The sequence below is a fragment of the Bos taurus genome, chromosome 9 (assembly GCF_002263795.3).
Source record: "Bos taurus isolate L1 Dominette 01449 registration number 42190680 breed Hereford chromosome 9, ARS-UCD2.0, whole genome shotgun sequence".
Classification (NCBI taxonomy): domain Eukaryota; kingdom Metazoa; phylum Chordata; class Mammalia; order Artiodactyla; family Bovidae; genus Bos; species Bos taurus.
Genome location: NC_037336.1, coordinates 20489185 through 20501257, shown reverse-complemented (window position 1 = coordinate 20501257; position 12073 = coordinate 20489185). Strand labels below are relative to the sequence as shown.

The following is a 12073-nucleotide window of genomic DNA, read 5'->3' as shown; positions in this document are numbered from 1 at the left end:
TGGAAAACTCTGTCCTGCTTATTGCCTTCATTGGACTTTTAGTAAAAGTACCTTCATGAGACTCCATGTAATTACAAATATACCACCCTTCTCAACAAAGATTTAATTGGCTTCCAGAGTATTGTGAATTTGAATATTGAATCAATGGTATGAACTAGGAGATAAGATATATCCAAAATCATCTTAAAGAGATAAAAGTGTTTTCAGGTATAAAGAAAGATCTTAAGATAATAGAACTAATGTGAGTAGGATATTTTTAAGAATGTATGCATCTCTCAAAATTTAAGGATCAGCATAGAACAGGAAAAAAAAATCTACAGTGAAACAAAATTTTTAGTGAGTCCTCATGCTATGTAGAGAAGTAGCAGCCAGTTAATTAAATTCAATATTTTGTACTGTAAGATGTCCATGCCTCTTATGGGAATGGATACTTTATTACAGTTTAATTTCATTAGCTATTTAAATCAGATGACTATCATTCCAATTTCATGGTGTCTGAAAAATACAACTTCCTGAATAGAGATTTCTGAACAGAGATGATAGGCAGAACCCTATGTGAGTATCTAAGTTCATACTGTGTTTTAAATCACTGTGAGTTAAAAAGTAGGCAACCTAAGATTGGTGCAAAAGTAATTGCAGCTTTGGACTGTGAATTTTAAATCATTATAAACTAGACTCAAGTACAGCTTTGTTAATCAAAATAGAAACCATTACAATCAACATATTTTTGCCAACAAGAAACGTTTGTTTATTTCTGTAGCTTAAAAATCCATGCTTCAGCATCCAACAAGCTCTTGGAAAGCATTTTCTGCCTCCTGCTGACTGTGGAAGCATTTTCCCTGCAAAAAGTTGTTGAGATGCTTGAAGAAGTGGTAGCCAGTTGATGTGAGGTCAGGTGAATATGGTGGATGAAGCAAAACTTCATAGCCCAATTTGTTCAACCTTTGAAGCATTGGTTGTGCGATATGAGGTCAGCACTCTCCTGGAGATTGGACTGTTCCTGCTAACCAATGCTAGCTGTAAGCACTGTAGTTTGTGGTGCATCTCATTGATTTGCTGTGCATAATTCTCAAATGTAATGGTTTTGTCAGGATTCAGAAAGCTGTAGTGGATCAGACCACCACCACCAAACAGTGACCATAACCTTTTTTTAGTACAAGTTTGGCTTTGGGAAGTGCCTTGGAGCTTCTTCTTGGTCCAACCACCAAACTGGTCATCACCAGTTGCATAAAATCCACTTTTTGTCAAAGTCACAATCCAACTGAGAAATTGTTCATTGTTGTTGCATCGAGTAAGAGAAGACGACACTACAAAATGACAAAAATTTGGATTTTTGGTCAGCTCCATGAAGCACCCACTTATCAAGTTTTTTCACCTTTCCGATGTGCTTCAAATGCCTAATGACTATAGAACAGTTAGAGTTGAGTTCTTTGGCAACTTCCCATGGAGTTATAAGAGGATCAGATTTGATGATCCTCTCAGTTGGTCACTGTCAACTTCCAATGGCTGCCCACTACACTTTTCATCTTCAAGGCTCTCATCTCCTTTACAAAACTTCTTGAACCACCACCGCACTGTACATTCATTAGCAGTTCCTGGGCCCAGTGTGCTGTTGCTGAGTTGTCTCCATTGCTTTATGACCCATTTTGAACTCAAATAAGAAAATCACTTGAATTTGCCTTTTGTTTAACATCATTTCCCTAGCCTAAAATAAATAGCAAGTAATAAGGTCATTAGCAAAAAACATGAATGTACATTAAAATTATGTATAACATAACCCCATTTATTTAAGAATGTATTTCAGTATCAAATGGCAAAGTTCAACAATGCAAAACCACAGTTACCTTTGCACCAACCTATATCAGTGTCTCTTGGTGCTTGTTGTTAAGAAGCCCTTAAAGGTAGATTTACTTTTAAGTTTTGGGTTCCCAAGTCATTGATAGTTGACACAAAAGCAAGGCATAACTTTTCAGTTACCCTCACCATGGCATAAAACAACTGAGCTTTTCTTAGATGACATCTAACCTCATAATTGCCACCTAAACTGGGCAACAAGTGACACAGAAGTGCCTTTTGAAGCAAATCATGGCCATTTTCCCAGATGTGACCTTAGGGAATAGAGATATGACCCTTGTTACAAATTTTACTGCTCTTAAATAAACCACTCTTCATGGCATAGAAACAATGGAAACAGTCAGGGACTTTATTTTCTTAGGCTCCAAAATCACTGCAGATGCTGACTGCAGACATGAAATTAAGAGATGCTCGCTCACTGGAAGAAAAGCTATGACAAACCTAGACAGCATATTAAAAAGCAGAGACATTACTTTCCCCACAAAGGTCCATCTAGTCAAAGATATGGTTTTCCCAGTAGTCATGTATGGATGTGAGAGTTGGACCATGAAGAAGACTGAGCACCAAAGGAATTATGCTTTTGAACTGTGGTGTTGGAGAAGACTCTTGAGAGTCCCTTGGGCTGCAAGGAGATCAAACCAGTCAATCCTAAAGGAAATAAATCCTGAATATCTGTTGGAAGGACTGATGCAGAAGCTGAAGCTCCAATACTTTGGACACCTGATGCGAAGAAGTGACTCATTAGAAAAGATCCTGATGCTGGGAAAGACTGAAGTCAGGAGAAAAGGGGACAACAGAGGACGAGATGTTTGGATGGCATCACTCCATGGACATGAGTCTGAGCAAGCTCCAGGAGATGGTGAAGGACAGGGAGGCCTGGCGTGCTGCAGTCCATGGGGTCACAAAGAGTCGGACACGACTGAGCGACCGAACAACAACAACATGGCAGAACAAAAATCATGTCATGCTCAAGGATTCTGTAAGTCAGGAACCGGCAGAGCACAGTAGGAATGGCTCATTTACTTTTTCTGGGGCATCCATTAGGAAGTTCCAAATGGCAGGGAGTACCTTGCATACCTGAGCCCTGAAGTTATATGGGGGCATTTTCACTGACATGTTGGATACTTGGGCTGAAATGATTCAAAGACTGAGACAACTGTACCTGTTAATCAGAGCACCTACATGTGACCTCTTCTTGTGACTTGGAATATCCAGAGTTGGGGTTCCCAGAGGAAACATCCTATGAGAAAGCAACCAGAGAGTGACTGTTCCAAAAGAATCAAATAAAGCAGTGTGGTCTTTTATTATCTAGCTTCAGAAATCACAGTTTCACTGCCTCTAAATTCTAATATTAAAAACTTATTTATAACAAATCTCTAAATTTAATCCAGAATTCTATTTTTACTTTTCTCCATAGCACATATTTATATGTTATTATTTGTTTATTGTCTATCCCTGGCAATAATATATAAAGCCATGAGGGGGCAGATTTTTTTATTGTTAACATATTTATTCATTGACATATTCACAACACTTAGCACCATCCTAGCACATAAAAATTGCTATAATCCTCATTGAATGAATTAATGAACAAATAAATGTTCATACTTCCCTAAATAGATTAAAATAAGCAGCATCATTTATAAAGCACAGATACAGTGAATTTTCAAAGTTGGATGCTATACTACTGTGCTTGCAATCTGTGATTATCATAAAATCTTTCATGATACACTATGATATATTGAATAAGTGGATTGCATGGTCAAGTATGATTGGGAAACATTTAACGCTAGCTAACTCCCGAAAAATCACTCTGCTCTTTAGCACATTAAAGTCTCAGAAATCTCAGCATTAAAAAAAAAAAAGCTTAATTTAAAAAAAATTTTTTAAGTTTATTGTTAATTGGAGGGTAATTACTTTACAATATTGTATTGGTTTTTGCCATATATTGACATGAGTCAGTCATAGGTAAATGTATGCCCCTTTCTTCTTGGACCTGCTTTTCACCTCCCAGCCCAACCCACCCCTCTAGGTTGTCACAGAGCACCATATTTGAACTCCCTGCATCATACAGCAAATCCCCACTGGCTGTCTAATTTTACATATGGTAATATATATGTTTCAATGCTACTCTCTCAGTTTGTCCCACCTTGTCCTTCCCCTCCATCCCTGGGGTCACAAGATGGTACTGATGACCCTGTCCTCAGGGCAGCAATGGAGATGTAGACATAGAGAACAGATTTGTGGATATGGGCAGAAAAAGCTTAATTTTTTTCTACTTACTCACTCAACTTATTACATAACACTGTCAAATAGGTAGTTGACTCCCATGGCTCTAGCTTTCCACTGAACACATTTTACTCCAACCTCATCGGTAAAGAATCTGCCTGTAATGCAGGAGACCCCGGTTCAATTCCTGGGTCAGGAAGACCCACTGGAGAAGGGGTAGGCTACCCACACCAGTATTCTTGGGGTTCCCTTGTGGCTCAGCTGGTAAAGAGTCCAACTGCAATGTGGGAGACCTGAGTTCGATCCCTGGGTTGGGAAGATCCCCTGGAGAAGGGAATGGCTACCCACTCCAGTATTCTGGCCTGGAGAATTCCATGGACTGAATAGTCCTTGAGGTCACAAAAAGTCAGACATGACTGAGCGACTTTCACAGCACTGTTAAAAAAAACATCGTAATTTAGTTAGAGTGGATTTTTGGATACCCAGGATGGTATACCTTGGTGCCAGAAGATCTAAAGGTGAGGACCCACTCTCTGGAGATTTTGTGACATGGTGACAGAATTCAAGCTAGTTGCCTAAGGTCACAAGGAGGGTTACTGGAAATCTGAGAACCAAAGCCTAGGTCTCCTTCCTATTAGTGAAATCTTTCTCTTACAGCACAGTGGCCTTTGCAGATTCATAGACACAACTCTACCTTGTGTTTATCATGGACAGATGGTTATTCTCTTTTGAAAACCCTTTGAGAGATAGCATTTGTAATCTCCCTCAGTAGCCTGTCGCTTTATTTATCAAGTTAGACACAGATTGCAATAGGGTGGGATTCCATTCCAGAGGGAAAGCATTTTCTTTGTCTGATTTAAAATGGTCCATTAAAAATAATTTATAATAAATTCACAAGCACAGTTTGCACTTGTGCCTTGGCCAATAGGGTGGTGGAGCTTGGAGTTGTGTCTCCAGCATGCACTCAGTCCTTGGCACCAGGCCCCAGTTTAATGACAGTCTGAGTCTTCACACTCACAGGCCCCGCCCAGCAAGGCTGCCAAGCATTTGTCATAGTCATGCACATCAGTCAGTCACAGGAACGGAATGTGAAATGGTCCAGAGTGCGGCAGACCCCTAGGCAGAGGGTTTTCCAGCTCCAAAATACTGAACACTTAAAATACAACCTCTCTAGTGTTTACCAAATTAGTAAAATATGTATTTAAATATGCAGTTCCTCTCTTCAATTCCTAAAAGATTTTACTCCTTCTATTCATTTAGAGATATAACTTCATTTATATGTGTGTGTATGTATATATATAAAACTTTCCTCTAAGGAGATATTTACCCATTTGTCACGTTATGATAATAAGCAGAATCTTAGGAGGCTGCAGGTAAAATATTAGGCAAGAAAGAGCATAGACTTTGCATTCCCACAAGTGTAGTTTAGTATCAATATTGGCTTCATCAGTTGCTATGGAAAACCTTTAACAGTTTACTCAACAAAGCCAAGTTTCCCAAATTTGAAAAACAGGGACAGTAAGTACAGCTCCACTCTACTTTTATAAGAACTAAAGAAGAAAACACATCTGAAAATAGCTGAGAAAATGCCTGGCACATTGTTGGCTTTCAATATATATTATTTGCTGTCTCATATTAAATTAGAATAGTATTTTAAGTCTACTGGGGTACTTAATAGTTAAAGGAATCTCAGGATGATGGAAATGGTAAGTTTTTCTTCAATAGTTATGCTATTTCAGTTTTGCAAAAAGTTCCAATCATCTGTTACACAATAATGTGAATACAGCTAATTACTGAACTATATACTCAAATACAGTTTAAATGGGAGAGGACACCAGCAAGATGGGAAAATATGAGGTCCCCTGCTCATACTTCCCCTCAGAAACAATAATTTGACAACCACCCATGGACAAAAGTGCCTTTGGGGGAGTTCTGGAATTCAGGTAGGAGAGTCTGAAGCACTGATGGAACCCAAGACAAAGAAGGGCTGTTTCAAAAAGTAGGCCTATGCCCAGGTAGCAAGTTTGTTGACACTGATCTCAGATACAGTCCTAGAATCAACCCTGTCCCCATGTGGATTGACTACAGCCTCTTTTGGCCACCAAACTGCCACCAGCACCATCTGCCAAGAAACTTAGAAGTCATGCCTGCTTTGGGCAACAGGTCCATTGGTCTTGGTTCTGGCTGTGGACTGTAAGGGTCCTGTAAACCTGCTCCAAGTCCTCTTAGCCACTAGTCTTTCCCATCAATGTCCCAAGGTAAGCATTTCAACTTCAGTTCTACAGATTCTGAAATGTCCATCTAACTCAGTTCCAGCCTCTCTCAGACATGCAGCAGAAACACTCATTCCCTTCCAGGACTCACCAAGCCCACAGACTGTGGTCCAACTGTGGATCTTCAAGAGGTCCTGTAAACAAACTCCAACCCCTCACAGCTAAATTTAGGGCCAGTCTTAACCACACAGGGACCTGCTGGGAGTCATGCCTGACTATGCCTATGGAGGTAGAGCTGCCAACATCACACCAACTGTAGATCCTGAAGCAGCCCTGTGACCCAGTCCCAGTCTCACTTGGCCATATTCCTGGGCAAGTCATGCCCAACGAAAAACTTAGTAGAAGGCACACCTCTCTACGCCCCTAGAGATAGGCTGCAAACCTTTACCCAAGTCATAGACCATGAAGCAACCCTGTGACTTGGTTCTCACCCCTCTCAACTATAGTCAAAGGTCAATCCTGCCTACTCTGAGACCTGCCAGTGATCTATCAATAGCCATCCCAGGGACCCCAAAAGAGCCATCCTAATTTGCACCCTGGTAGCAGACTCATCCACTGACTTCACTTTGGGCCCAGTAGTAGCCATGTGACCCAGCTCCAACTGTGATCCTGAAGAAAATATCATAATCCCAGATATCCAATAGAAGATACATACATGTTGAAATCAATCTGTAAAAACTGGAATAGGTGTTTACTTCTTTAAGCCCAGACATCAGTACAAAGCTACATGGAACACAAAGAATCAGGTAAACATGGCACCAACAAAAGAAACTGATAAAGCTCCAGTAACCAACCCCAAAGAAATGGAGACTGATGTATTACCTAAAAAAGAATCTAAAACGATAAGCTTATAGAATCTCAACAAGATGAAAGAGAACACAGATAGACAGCTAAATGACACCAGGAAAACTGCAAGGGCAAAAGAAGAAGTTTAATAAAAAATAAAAATAAAAAACGTAGCAAAGAACCAAGCACGAATCCTGAAAGTGAAGAATGTAATACAAGACTGAAAAATTCATATAGAGAGTTCAATAGAAGCCTCAATCAAGTAGAAGAAATGATCAGCTGATTCAAAGACAATTCAGTTCAGTATCCGACTTTTTGTGACCCCATGGACTGCAGCACGCCAGGCTTCCCTGTCCATCACCAACTCCCAGAGCTTACTCCAACTCATGTCCATCAAGTCGGTGATGCCATCCAACCATCTCATTCTCTGTCATCCCCTTCTCCTCCCACCTTCAAACCTTCCCAGTATCAGGGTCTTTTCCAATGAGTCAGTTTTTCGCATCAAGTGGCCAAAGTATTATAGTTTCAGCTTCAGCATCAGTCCTTCCAATGAATATTCAGGACTGATTTCCTTTAGGATTGACTGATTTGATCTCCTTGCAGTCCAAGGAACTCTCAAGAGTCCTCTCCAACACCACAGTTCAAAAGCATCAATTCTTCTGCACTCAGCTTTCTTTATAGTCCAGCTCTCACATCCATACATGACTACTGAAAAAACCATAGCTTTCACTAGACAGACCTTTGTTGGCAAAGTAATGTCTCTGCTTTTAATGTGCTGTCTAGGTTGGTCATAGCTTTTCTTCCAACGAGCAAGCGTCTTTTGATTTCATGGCTGCAATCACCATCTGCAGTGATTTTGAAACCCCAGAAAATAAAGTCACTCACTGTTTCCATTCAAAGACAAGTCATTTGAAATTAGTCAGCTGGGAGAACAAAAAGAAAACAAAATAAGAAAGAGTGAAGAAAAAAAATCAGACCTAAGGGACTGCATCAAGCATTATGGGAGTCCAAGAATAGAAAACATGGTGACTAAAAACTTCCCCAGTCATGGGAAGAATATAAGCATTAAGATACATGAAGCTCAAAGGACCCAACACAAGATCAATGCAAAGAAGATTACCCTTAGAAACATTATAACTTAATTCCTAAAATTCCAATAGAAAATTTTGAAAGCAGGAAGAGAAAAGAGCTTTATCACATACAAAGTTATCAGTGTACTTCTCAGAATAAAGCTTGCAATCCAGGAGGAAGTGACATGATATAGCCAAAGTGCTCAAAGGAAGAAAATAATATTATACCCAGTAGAGCTATACTCAAGAAACAAAAACAGGGTGTCTATCATCACTAGACATGCCTCATAAAAATTTTAAAAAGTTTTTCAAATTGTAATGGAAAGACATTAAGAAAATAAAAAATATGAAAGTATAAAACTCACTAGTAAAGATAAATATATAGTCAAACACAGAACACTCTAATACTATGATTGTGGTACATAAATCACTTTTAACACTAGTGTAAAAATTAAAAGATAAAAGCTTGTAAATTACTATAGCTACAGTGATATGTTAATGGATAAACAATATAAGAAGATGTAGAATAGAACATCAATGGCATAAAATGTGGGGAAAGGAATAAAAGTGTAGAGTTCTGCAAGCAATTGAAGTTAAGTTGCTATCATCTCACAATAGACTTATGAATTGTTTTAGGTAAACTTAAAGAAAGTGAAGTCGCTCAGTCGTTTCTGACTCTTTGCGACCCATGGACTGTAGCCTAGCATGCTCCTCCATCCGTGGGATTCTCCAGGCAAGAATACTGGAGTGGGTTGCCATTTCCTTCTCCAGGAGATCGTCCCAGCACAGGGATCAAACCCGGGTCTCCCGCATTGCAGGCAGACGCTTTACCCTCTAAGCCACCAGAGAAGCTCAGGTAAACTTATGACAACCATAAAAAAGTGAAGTATCTAGTAGGTACAGAAAGATAAAAGAGTAAGGAATCAAAATAGATTACTACAAAAAAAATAACAAATCACAAAGTAAGTAAACAAGATAGAAAAAAGAGATAAAAGAACTACAAAACAGAAAGAAAAAATTAGCAAAATGAGAAAACTCCTTCACTAAAATAGTTTAAATGTAAATGAATTAAGTTTTCCAATCAAAAAGCATAGAATGAATGAGTAGATTAAAAAAACAAAACCCAGTGCTGTGCTATCTCCAAAAGACTCACTTTAGATTTAAGGACATACATGGGTTGAAAGTGAAGGGATACAAAGTGATATTCCATGTAATTAGCAAATGAAAGACAGTGGGGATGGCTAAACTTATATCAGATAAAACACTTTCTCTCAAAATCAGAGAGACTGTTACTGTATAATTATAAAAAAAATCAATTCAACAACAGAATATAACCATTATAAATATATACGTAACCCAACATTGGAGCATCTAAATATTTAAAACAAACATTCACAGAACTGAAGGCAGGAATGGGCAACAATACTATAATGGGAGGGTACTTCAATACCCCACTTTCAACAATAGATAGATCATCCATAGAGAAAATCAATAAGGCAACGATGGACTTTAACAAGACTATAAACTGAAAAAACCTAAAAGACATATACAGACATTCCATTCAACAGTAGCAGAATACACATTGTTTTTAAGTGCACACAGAAAAAAATATCCATGATAAATCACATCTTGGGTCACAAAACAAGTCTTAACAAACAAGTCTTAAATTTAAGAAAATTAAAACCATATCAAACATATTTTCTGGCCACAGAGGTATGAAATTAGAAATTAGTAATAGAAGATAAACTGGAAAATTCACAAATCTGAGGATATTAAACAACACATTACTAAATAACCAATGGGTCAAAGAAGAAATGGAAAAGAAAAGAACATATCTTGCAATAAACAACAATGAAAAATAACATACCAAAACTTGTGGGATACAGCAAAGCAATTCCAAAAAGAAAGTTTGTAGTGATAATTGCCTACATTAAGTTCCCCAAATAAACCATCTAACTTTACACTTTATAGAATTTGAAAAAAAAGCAACAAACTAAGCCCAAAATCAGCAGAGAAAGTGCTAAAGGCTTGAGCAAAAATAAATAAAATAAAATGTAGAGAGATAACAGGAAAGATGAACAAAACTGAGTTGATATTTTTGAAAACATAAACAAAATTGACATAACTTTAGGTAGATCAACCAAGGAAAAAAGAGAAGAGGCTAAAAAAACATTTTATAAATGAAAGATGAGACACACCCAACACTACAGAAACACAAAGGCTCATAAGAAACTGCTATCAATTATATATTGGCACATTGGATAATATTGAATAAATGGATAATTTATTGAATAAATGGATAATTTTCTAGAAACATTAAACCTATCAAGACTAAATAATGAAGAAATAGAAGATCTGAACAGACCAGTAACAAGTAAGGAGACTGAAGTAGTAAAAAAATAACCTCAACAAAGAAAATCCCAGAACCAGATGGTGTCATGTGTAAATTTTAAATTTTACCAAATATTTAAAGGAGAATTATGCCAACTCTTCTCAAAGTCTCAAAAGATTGAAGAGAAGGAAGCACTTCCAAATTTATTTGTGAGATCAGCATCAGCCCTACTCTAAAGTCAGACAAAAACACAATCAGAAAAGAAAACCACAGTCAGAAAGAAATAGTAGCAAACTTAATTGAATAGCACATTAAAATAAACATACACCATCAAGTTAGATTTAAGGATGGTTCAAAATACACAAATTATCATGAAACAATGTATTAAAAGAATGATGGATAAAACCACAGAATTATCTCAATAGATTTAGAAATAGCAATTGACAAAATTGAATATCCATTAATTAAAAAAAAAAAGACTCAACACATAAGTAAAGGAGGTATAAAAGAAATGTACCTCAACATAATGAAGTCTGTGTACTACAAGTCCACAGCTAACATCATACTCAGTGGTGAATAGCTCAAAGTTTTACCTCCAAGATCAGAAACAAAACAGGGATGCTTAATCTCAGTACACTTATTCAACATACTAATAGAAGTCCTGTCCAGAAAACCATGCAAGAAAAGGAAAAAGAAAAGATATCCAAGTAGGAAAGGATAAAGTAAAATTGTCTCTGTGTTGTCTTGCTGTGTTGCAGATGACAAGATTTTACTTATAGAAAACCCTAAATACACCATTTTTAAAAAACTGTTAGAACTAATAAACAAATTCAATGGCAGAATACAAAATCAATGTACAAAATCAGTTGCATTTCTATACACTAGTAGCAAACTATCCAAAAACAAATTTAGGAAAAAAATCCCATTTACAATAGCATCAGAAAGGAATAAATTACTTAGGAGTAAATTTAACCAAGGAAGTGAAAAATCCATAGACTAAAAACTATAAAACATTGATGTAAGAAACTGAGGAAGACATAAATAAATGACAATATATGCTATTTTCATTAATTTGAAGAATTAGCATTCTTAAATATTCATACTACCAATGTGATCAACATTTTCAATGCAATCTCTATCAAAATTCTAATGTCATTTTTCAGAACATTAAAAAAAAAACCTATAAATTCATGTGGATCCACAAAATTCCTTAATAGCCAAAGTAATCTTGAGAAAGGAGAACAAAGCTGGAGGTATCACATTCCTGATTTTGAACTATATTACAAAGTTATATTAATAAAAACTGTATTGCTGCTACTAAGTCACTTCAGTCGTGTCTGACTCTGTGTGACTCCATAAACAGTAGCCCACCAGGCTCCCCCGTCCCTGGGATTCTCCAGGCAAGAACACTGGAGTGGGTTGCCATTTCCTTCTCCAATGCATGAAAGTGAAAAATGAAAGGGAAGTCACTCATTTGCGTCTGACTCTTCGTGACCCCATGGACTGCAGCCTTCCAGGCTCCTCCATCC

General features: G+C 37.5%; 1 long non-coding RNA gene across 1 annotated transcript in view; it reads right to left on the bottom strand.

The window, feature by feature from the left end:
- The window catches only part of LOC132346204 (uncharacterized), a 62944-nt gene that overhangs the window by 24389 nt on the left and 26482 nt on the right, over nucleotides 1-12073 (bottom strand). The window contains exon 4 of the long non-coding RNA XR_009495971.1: nucleotides 3017-3094. This is a non-coding gene — a long non-coding RNA (uncharacterized lncRNA). The remainder of the gene's footprint in view (nucleotides 1-3016; nucleotides 3095-12073) is intronic.